The sequence below is a fragment of the Bombus huntii genome, chromosome 7, assembly GCF_024542735.1.
Source record: "Bombus huntii isolate Logan2020A chromosome 7, iyBomHunt1.1, whole genome shotgun sequence".
Taxonomy (NCBI): domain Eukaryota; kingdom Metazoa; phylum Arthropoda; class Insecta; order Hymenoptera; family Apidae; genus Bombus; species Bombus huntii.
In genome coordinates this window covers 2742450-2752306 of record NC_066244.1, presented here as the reverse complement: position 1 = coordinate 2752306, position 9857 = coordinate 2742450, and the positions used below count along the sequence as shown (strand labels likewise).

General features: G+C 43.7%; 1 protein-coding gene across 5 annotated transcripts in view; it reads left to right on the top strand.

Annotated features, from left to right (window-relative positions):
* Nucleotides 1-109: 109 nt before the first annotated feature.
* LOC126867573 (focal adhesion kinase 1) overlaps nt 110-9857 on the top strand; it is a 37839-nt gene continuing 28091 nt past the window's right edge. For 2 of the 5 annotated variants that reach the window (XM_050622190.1, XM_050622187.1), the window contains exon 1: nt 110-420. The gene's annotated coding sequence lies outside the window, so the exon portion shown is untranslated. Of the gene's footprint in view, nt 421-9303; nt 9642-9857 lie in introns of those variants that run through there. The other 3 variants (XM_050622189.1, XM_050622186.1, XM_050622191.1) reach the window with 2 other exon arrangements.

Here is a 9857-nt window from a genome sequence, read left to right as displayed (position 1 = left end):
CAGCAGTAGATACTACCGTTTTGAACCAAATATTGTATATGAATGCTGGTAGATAGCGCTAGTATTCACAATGAATGTAGACGCTGCAAGATGGCAGTAATGTACGCTGATATTGACAGGTGCCGAGGGAGCATGGCAGCCAGTGTTTACGACAACTGATCGCGACCGATCGAATTTCTGGTGACCCGGGTGTTTCGCGTATTGTTTACGAACTCTCCTTTGACACAGTGTCTTCGTTATTCTTGGATTATACACCCTGCGTCTGTTTATTTTTTATTAAAATATTCAAGTGTGAAATTGATTCAGTTAGTGAAACGTGTATTCCAATCTCGAAAGTTTGGGATCAGGTGGTGGATTTGTCGTGGATACAGGAGGGCTTTCGAAGCAGATCACTGCAATATTACGAGATTCGTCGTTATCGTAAGTACAAATAACTGTTCTTTGTTCTATTCTCAAACTAACGATCGAAAGAAACGTGGAAAATGTGGTCCTAGTTTTTAAATAACGCATAATAAAATTTAATAAGCGAACGACAGAAGAGGCCATCTTTGAGGCCTCCCTGTGTGTTAGTTACGCCGGCGAAAGAGGATCGCGATTACACGAATCGTGTTACATAAAATGCTGCTGTTGGTTCGTTGGATGACACATAGGATGCCTTAGATAATCGTTACGCGACAGGAAGGGCTTCCTACTTCCTGACATTCTGCTAGATGTTTTCTACGTAGGTCGCGTATCACAGATCTATTGAAACGAAAATGTTCATCGTAATCTATTCGGTACATTTGGGACCGTCCTCAATTTATTTTAAATTCTGATTTTTCGGTACTACCAACAAACTTTCACTCGAACGCTTAACGGTTTAACTATATGCCGATATGTTAGGTGTAAATGAAATCGGAGACTGGACATTGGAATAATTTTTTTCGATACAGGAAATTTCATTTCTACCTACGATCTTTGCTCGTGTATTTTGTTTTCTGCTTTCCAAAGAAGGAAAATAATTGTATTCTTCTTAAGATAATGGATTGCCTAAAGGCAAGGGACAGACGAACATCGTCCCCTCAACTCTTTCACTTTCCATAATAGAAAATTACAAAACAAGATGATAAAGTTTAACTCGACGATAAAAGAATAATGATCTAATACAAATATTACAATAATATATTATAATAGTATTGTACCAGCGAGTAACGTGTTGTAACGCATGTACGTACAAGGACACCTATTGGTCTTACTAGATTTCAGATATATATATAAAAGCCACATGTAAGAAAAAAGATTATTATATGAATCTATTACATAGATATTATATAACTTTAAAACATCTGTTATCACTGTTATTGCGAAGCAACATAAAACACGCTTCTCCTAAAAAAACTTAAAAACAATCAGAAGATGAACGAAACCATATTATACAAGCAGTGTTACGAATATGAACTACCAATTTGCTCTTATAGCATATCTCTTATAGTAATATCGTAGAATAAATCAAACGTGGGCAACGTGGCACGTGTAAGTATTTATGAAAAATGAATGATTAAAACGTGATTGAATCGAACGTGTCGCGACAGATCGTTCACTCGGTCAAAAAGGGGAATAACGTATCATAACTGTAACTTCCATTGCAGTTAATTACATTCGTTTTTATTCTCCCCCCTTTGAACCTCATTTCACTGTATAAAATTATGAGCTTGCAGACAGAGATTTGGAAATGACGTAACTATAAACGGGTCGGTGATCGCGAGCCAGATCTTTCCAGGTGTGTTTACTTCAGCCACCTTTAGTTATCTTATCATTATTCGTGACGTTAATGATGCGACCACTGCTATCGTTTCTCCTCGAAACATCGTAACTAGTCTGAGAATTGTTCGTAGAGAATTCCAGCAGTTAGTGAAAGAACAGTCGGCGCACATAATTAAATTTATCGATCGCTCTCGGCAGGCTCGCCACGGCGGCTCTTCTTGAAAACGTGTTTGCGAATTCGCGACGCTCTCTCGCGCGCCGCGTCGTTTTTTCTCGTCACCTTCTCCTTTTTGCGTGCATCTGTGCTCGACAACCCTGGCAAGAAGAGGCGTATACCAATGCAACTGGCATTCCTCGTCTTCCTACCGACGCGAGAACACAGGGAATAAAAAAAAGGGAACGTAACGCCTATCGATGTGGCTGGCGACGAAATTACATAATCGGTACACGATAACTCATTACGGCAGATTAATCTTAACAGCGGCAAGGTCACGATGTACCAACGATATTTCGGTTCGGTTGTCCGGTTTACTATCTCTCCGTTACGCAATTCATGTCCAAGCAAATTCTGATACATCAACGGTTCACCACGCTAGTGTTGCTGATTCGTCTCAGGTTCGTGGACGAAAGAAAAAGAAGAGGCAATGCGGCAGCTTCGTTGGATGTCGGTGTATAAAAAATTGCTCGGTTCTCTCTATTTAAACCCATCTAGGGTCGACTGCCTGCGCGCACGACGGACAAAGAAACACCAATGCAATCGTCCTCGACCAATCGTAGCGGCACCTTGTCTCGTTCCTCCCTATTAAATGAATTTCCTAGCAAGTTGACCTGCAGATTGCTCTCGCGCTCCCAATTGCCGCATACCGTCATCGTTGCCCGGTATATACGTACGTTCTGTGATTCGTTTGAATTTCCCGCGCAAACATTATTACGCTGAAATTCCTATGATGCGCCCTATATTACGTACGCGTTACATTTACCGCAAAAAGATTTAAGCAATTAGCAAGAATGCTAACAACTGTATTTCCATAGATGAAACGTTGTTCAGTTTACGATTAAAGCATAGGCTATAGAGACACCGGTGTTACGTTGCAATAAGGATACTACGTACTTCGTTGCGCTTTGATATCAGTCGATCGTATAACAGAGAACGGAGGAAGAATTCGATCCGTTTCACCGATCGGGAACGCGTAATGTCGCATAATTATGTGCAATTATACGAGCAAAATGAAACGAGCGGAGGCGCTGGAAGCGATCGACATTTTATTATATAGCTGCATACATACATATGTATCGAAAATTGAGGTATCGATAAGTTGGAGAGGGAAACGTTATATGCAAGTTTCGAATTTCGGGGAAGCCGTTGCGCGAGCATACGAAGGAAGACAATTGTGGATTCTCGCGTGCGTTTCTATTAAATTAATTATATAGCAGCTCGGCCGACTCGAAATGATCTATTGTGTTTTAATGGTCATGTCACACGCTCCAACCTTGAACGCGTAAGTCGAGGGAATCGACCTCGAACCGGATCTCGGATCCTCTTTTTTTTTTCATTTTTTTTCCTTTCAGGAAGGGTAATATGGAATTAAATAGGGGTAGTGGGGTCTCGCTTGTCACGCTGTAAGTCCTATTCTGTGCCTATAAATGAACCGAAATGCACCGTCTGCGAGCATTCAACCGGTACACAAGGCAGATAAATTTCTCTTCGAGTAGCGCATTGTGTCGCAATAAAAATTCTTTTGACAGTTGTTTAAAGAAAGACAAAAATAATGGGAAGCGTGTTTTATCGAGCGCAATTTTCATCGTGACCTGATGTCTTCCTCCTGCTGTCGACTAACCACGAAAAATATTTCGTAGAATGTTGCGCGTTCAGCGAATTTTTCTTGCGCGATAGTCCATCGATCCTTCCTCTTATATGTTTTCGGCTGATTGTCGAAGTTAATGGCGCATGCTCTGCGAAACTTAGAGCACACGTAATCGAAACTACGTATTTCCCTTGTTTCGCGCTTCCCACCACCGCGCTTTCCGCTCAGATCAAACCGAACTTGCTTCTGCATCGGGTAACCTTAACTATCTATCCTTCGATTGACGTCAAATATTAAATTTCGAGTCTGCAGAATTCTCGTACCTACGCTTGGGCTTAACCTCAAAATTCCATTTCGTTGTCTCGCGTCCGCTTTCAAATGAAACCCGATTTCTCGATCGATTTCGTCACCCTCGGATAGAAACGACATATCCCGTGTTATCGTAGTACTACCAGGTAGTATTCCATACCATAGTGATATTCCGGGAGATTTTTCTTATCGACGACAGCATTACGGAGGAGTCGTCGTACAAACTGGAAACACGGGACTACGCCTACGTACATAGATCCCTTCGAGTGGTTCTCATTCACTTCCGGTCACGGGATTCTATCCTTAATTAATCGACGTTACGATCATCGAGAATGATGAACGCTTGAATACAAGGTGGCCTGGTCGATTTTCCTCCGGTTCGAGCCACCACGCCGCGTCGCATCGACTTTTTCTTCCCTCTGTTTCGTTCCTGATTTCAGCCAGACGATAAGAGCTCGTTCACGAATGTGCCGTTATCTTAACGTCGCGCAGGAGCGCACGGGATGCTTTATTTTCATGGGCGAAACCGGAAGCTTCGGGGTGCACGGCTACCATTGTCATGAGCCACTGTTTATCCTTCGCGATACGTCCTTATCTTATCCGCTAGTCCTTTACCTTTGCTGTTGAGAGAGATAAGGTTGTTGTCCGTCTTAAATTCTCTCATCTTTTTTACTGTTTTAATACGATAAATCTTCGCTGTTAATTACGACCTTTTGCTAGCTGTAATCGTTCCATTTATAATACTGGTTATATTGTAACGTTTACAACTACAGTAACTAGCGTGGTACGTTACGAAGCGAATTTATTTTACCGTTTATCAGTGTTTATCGAAGTAAATGCTAATCTTTTATATATTTCAAACATGGGTGTCGCGCGAATGTAAGGAATAGGAGATTAAACGAGTACATTTGTTAACAAGTCGTAAGAGTCATAGCTTGGAGTGGTTACTAGAATAAAGATGATCAGAAACACACGAACGACAACCGCGAAACGCACGAGCTTCCGGTGGAAATAATTTGCTGCGCAGTAGTCGACGGTGTCTTAACCGGATTACCAAGATGATATCAGTAATTTTACCACGGTAATTAACGCTGCTTCCCGATAGAAGTACAAGGATTCGCGCCGCGTTTCTCTTTTCCGGTAGAATCCGTGAGATAGAAGAGCAATTAATTACCGATCTCGTTAATCAACGTACTCTTAATCTTCACGATCTACCTACTGATATACTAATCGACTGTAATGTAGCTACCGACCGATCCTGCTATCGCTGTGACGATTATCTTCTTTTTTTTCTTCTTCTTTCTTTTTCCCTAATTTCCTGCCTTTTCGATGAGTTCTCTACTACTAGAGTAACTAAGTTTCGTCAAGAAATTCGTCCCTTTCTTCTACTTTTTTCTTATATCGAATGGCGCGATATTTTCTTTTATCGACACACAAAATTCTTCGCCCTCGTATTTTCTCGGATCGGCATCTCGACACTGGCGCTACTTTTATACCTTTAGAACTTTGGCTCCAATTCTTTCGTGAAAAGACGGAAAAACGAAAACGAGGAGAGTCCTACGACTATTCAGACGTTCGATTTATTTACCATCTCGCAGTCTTCTCTACCGAAGAGTTGCTTACTTCCTACTTCCTACTTCTTCTCATACCCTTGTGACCGTGTTTATCCGACTTTTCCTCGTTGCTAGATCCTCTTTGCTACGTGCTGCGAAGCTTCGCAAATAATTATGACGAATAACTGCCAGGAACTACTCTCTGTATCAAGGAATTACGAAAGAACGTACGATTGAATTTGTTCGGCATAAAATCGGCAACGAGAGCCGGCATTTTCGAAAGTTTGCTTATCGAAGCAGTTTAAACGAGCATTAGAGAACCGTGATTCGTTTTGGCCATCCAGCGTGATCCAGTTACCAGGCAATTACTGTACTTTCGTTAGTAAAGTTTTCCTTGGTGCGAGCGGTGCAAAGCAGCCAGACAGACGTTTGCACGGTGCTTTTCTTCTTCGCTGTTCGTATACATAGGCCCGTGTGTCTACGTGCAGCCTATTAGCCATTGTAAGCAGACACACGAGGAACGACGAACTCGCTTGACCTTATCCACGGAGTTCAACGTTTTCCATATTATCAGGAACATCCTTTTCAGAATGTCTAGGCCGCAAATTGGCGTAAAGTACTGGCCGCGTGAAACGTTGCCTCCGTTTCGTCTTCTCGTTTCTCTTTTCTTCTGTTCGTGGCGTTGTTGTCACCGTTGCACGCGTTTATCGTGGGAGGTAGTTTATACACGGTGACTCAACCATTGAGCAGCGTCACTATTGTGCGATCCACGAAAGAAAAACCGCCGCTGATACGCCCATTGTTCGGAATTAAGAATTCTCGGCCGGCTAATAGCCGATTGGTATAGCGATAAACGGGCACTCTGGTTGCGTCCTATTCGTCCACGGACACGCGAGATCACGGTTTGAGGTTGAACTTTAATGAATTTCAATTGATTCGTCTTCTCTCGTTTAGGAGAGCACACCGTCGTGGCTGCGTTAAGCACCGCGACGTGGATAGAGTTTATGATATGGACGTGACTTCAACGCTATTTTTTTCTCAGATCTATCATTTCTATGCAGTTTTAGTCCGGTATTTACGATACCTCGCGTTTATGACCGGGATAAGTCAAGATTCCAATCACAAACTTCGGAGATATTCGGTTTCCTGTTTTTTACTGGTAACTGCCGCGGACTGATGCGAATATCCAATATATATGTATAACTACTCGTAAAAATATTTGGATATCAGCCATAGGAGACTTTTATATATGTACTGTATGTGACACACAAAACATTTCGGGTCTCGTTACGACGATAACGAAATTTCAAAATGTTTCGTAAAAGTTTTTACGAATGTCGACATATTTGCGTGAATTACTGTATATTATTCTAAAAATCAAATCGTGAAATATCTGTAGTCTTTCCTAAAAAATTATACCTATACCTATATTGCACCTTGCAAAAATGCTTTACACCTTCATCGGCTAACGATATTGTTGATTGCTAGTCCTTTGATCGTCTCCGGTACTTGCCAGAGGTTTTTGCGATCGGAAACTGGTGCGAGCTAGTGTAGAAGGGAATGCATAAATATTAATCACCCGCTCCCACGGGAGAAAATGGAGCGTTAACGAGGCTGTTTGCCGACAGACGACAGACATTTCCATTGCTGATCGTTCGGACAGCGAGGCAAGACCTGCACGTTGTCGTAAGTTTCGCAGCTGTGTCGACACGCGGTTCAAACACAGCCGAGTTTCCATGCGATACGCAACAGCAGGGGAGAAATGGCAGCAGAAGAAGAAAAGCGATGCACGCGGTATCATGCTGCGTTTCTTTCCTTGCCCTTTGTTTCTTCGTCATTGGTAGGCGCACGAGTGTGGTCCCATCCTCGACCAATTGACTCCGTACAAACACCTCTTTTCTCTTCCCGTTTTATATGCCACTTTTCTATTGTCTTCTCTATTGCTCTAATTTTCAAAGGAGCAAAGCTACCCGACTCGTTTCACCGTGTACAAATTGCACGAGTCTAGACCCGTGAATTTTTTTCGTTCAATCCTTGCCAGAGAAAGCTCTTTCTCGAATGTTCATTTGACCATAAAAGCTCAATCTGCGTGGGAAGTATGCAAAAATATTTTTCGATGGAAAGAATAACGTGTCACGTTTTTTCCACAGTTGTCTCCTCTCACGTGATAGTTTGCCTGTATTTTGGATCACTCTTTTCGTCGCCGCGCGCGATCCATTTACAAAGTGTGCTTTCGCAGACACGCGATATACGATTTTTGTTTCGTAAATTTTGTAAATTTTGTTTTCTCGTGTAACATTTTCCTCGAATTACTTAGCTTCGTTTCAAATCGCTCGCATTCGCCAACGATTTGGTGATCTGTCGCTATCTAGCTCTTTCTGTGCTTGTCGTTTCTGTGCTTCTTTGCCATATTAGAAAGGGTATTCCATCGTTCGAATCGATTTGTTCGCGCCGAAGATTATCTGGTATGTGGACTAGACGATGCGGGTATATTGAGATCTCGAAATTTAAGGCACCGTAAAAAGTACGAACGATCCAAACCTCACGTCTGTCTTTTCTCGCCCTGAAGCTTTGTTCGTAAAGAGAAGTGGAATTCCTAGGTGAATTTAATATCCAGCGAACCGAAGAGCAGACATGACTGCTTGACGTTAGCTAGCCGCTCGTAAAGGAGCCCCTTTCGAGTTTCGCATGACAATGGCCGTGTCATTCGAACCAACCAACCGAACCTGGACCCTTCCCCTATTTACATCTAGCTATCGCAGTTTGCGTGTTTTTGAGTTGGAACTTCGAAAAAGAACGCGTTAAAAAACGCGTTACTTTACAAGCCACGACCGATAGGACGACGATTCCATCAGGGATGATCCTGCTGCTTGTAAATGAAATTTATCCGTGAATTTCAATTTCGCGTGAGCTCTCCGGTTTGGGCAAACATCAAATATTTACGGATCCCATACTTACGATCCGAAGCCCGATCGATATTAATTTACTCGCAGCGGAACTGAAGAAGGTTGCCGCGACGAAAAAACCGATGAATTTACTAGCAGGTTCGAAACGACACTTCCTGGCGCCACGGCTCTTTGATTTTATCTCGCTTCTCAATTTCCATTATCCAAATGACATCATCGAAAATCAGTGGAAATGACGATTAATTTCGTAATACGAGTATATTTCAACGACCCGAGTCAGCTTCCTACGATCTCCCGATAATCGAATAATACAGCGCTACAGCGGTTCGTTATTACTCATCGAAGGTATCGAGGCATGTCTGAAGCAGGCTGCCCCACGTGCTCGACGTGCATCGGCGAGGTTGTCGCGCGGCAACACCTGTCGCGTATCGCCCCGACCATGCCACGCAGCTACCCCCGCGATATTCAAGGCCCGAGCGGCGTTCACGCACACTTTCTTCGTTTCATGGATGAGCAAATAATCAAGCGGCCGTAAGGTAAAAAGGTGAACGCGCGAAGATTCCCGTATGCTCGCACGCTCGTCGCATGTGCAAAGGAAAGAGAACGATCGCGACGGCGAGGATCGGTAATGAAGAAAGAAAGAGAAAGAGGCACGAAGTGCGTGAACGAGAGAGCAACGAAAGCGTAGCCGGCGAAGAAAGAACGAATGGAGAGAGTAAGAAGAGTAGAGAAACGGTGAGAGCGACGAGGACGAAGGGTCCGTTGCGCGTCAGTGCAAGGGAACGGTAGAGTTAACTGGTGCGAGGGAGCAGCGGCCTGAAAGAGAGAGAGAGAGGGAGGGAGGGAGGGAGAGAGAGAGAGAGAGAAAGAGAGAGAAACAGAGAGGGAGGAGCAACCAGATGGAGAGGGATAGAGAGCGAAGTGCGTGAGCGAGAAGTGCGTGTGTGAGAGACACGGTAGCTTCTCATAGAGAAGAGACAGTCGCTGGTTCGCTGCAAGGCTGCTTACATCGAAGAGGCGAAAGAAACGAGGCCCACACCCTCCGTCTTTCGTCTTCCGTCGCGTTCCGTCTCGCGTTTTTTTCCTCTCGACGTCGCTGTTCGATCTTCCGCTTCGCGCCATTCAACGAAACGTCATCGAGTTATCAGTCGATAACCAGTGATAGACGTCGATCGGCTGCCGCGATCTCGCGTCGAAACGTGTCATCGATTACGCGCAACGTTTCGCGGGGGTAACTTCGATAACAGAGTGGTCACTAGTGTCTCCGGTTTAACCAATGAGATTGCTAGCATCGATCGCGCGCGAATCGATCGGGATTATCCAAGGTAAACGATACGAGTGATCATGCCTGATAGAAACGTTTTAATTAGAGGTTTCGTGTCGATCGTGGACGATCGAGGGATTTTGGTGGAGATGTGCAACAGAATTTCCAACGGGGTCGAAAGAGCCGATAAAGTATCGAGCGAAGTGCAATTAGAAGATAGACCGAAATAATTGGAGCGAAATACATCGAAATGGTCTTGATTGAGGAACGCGCCTAA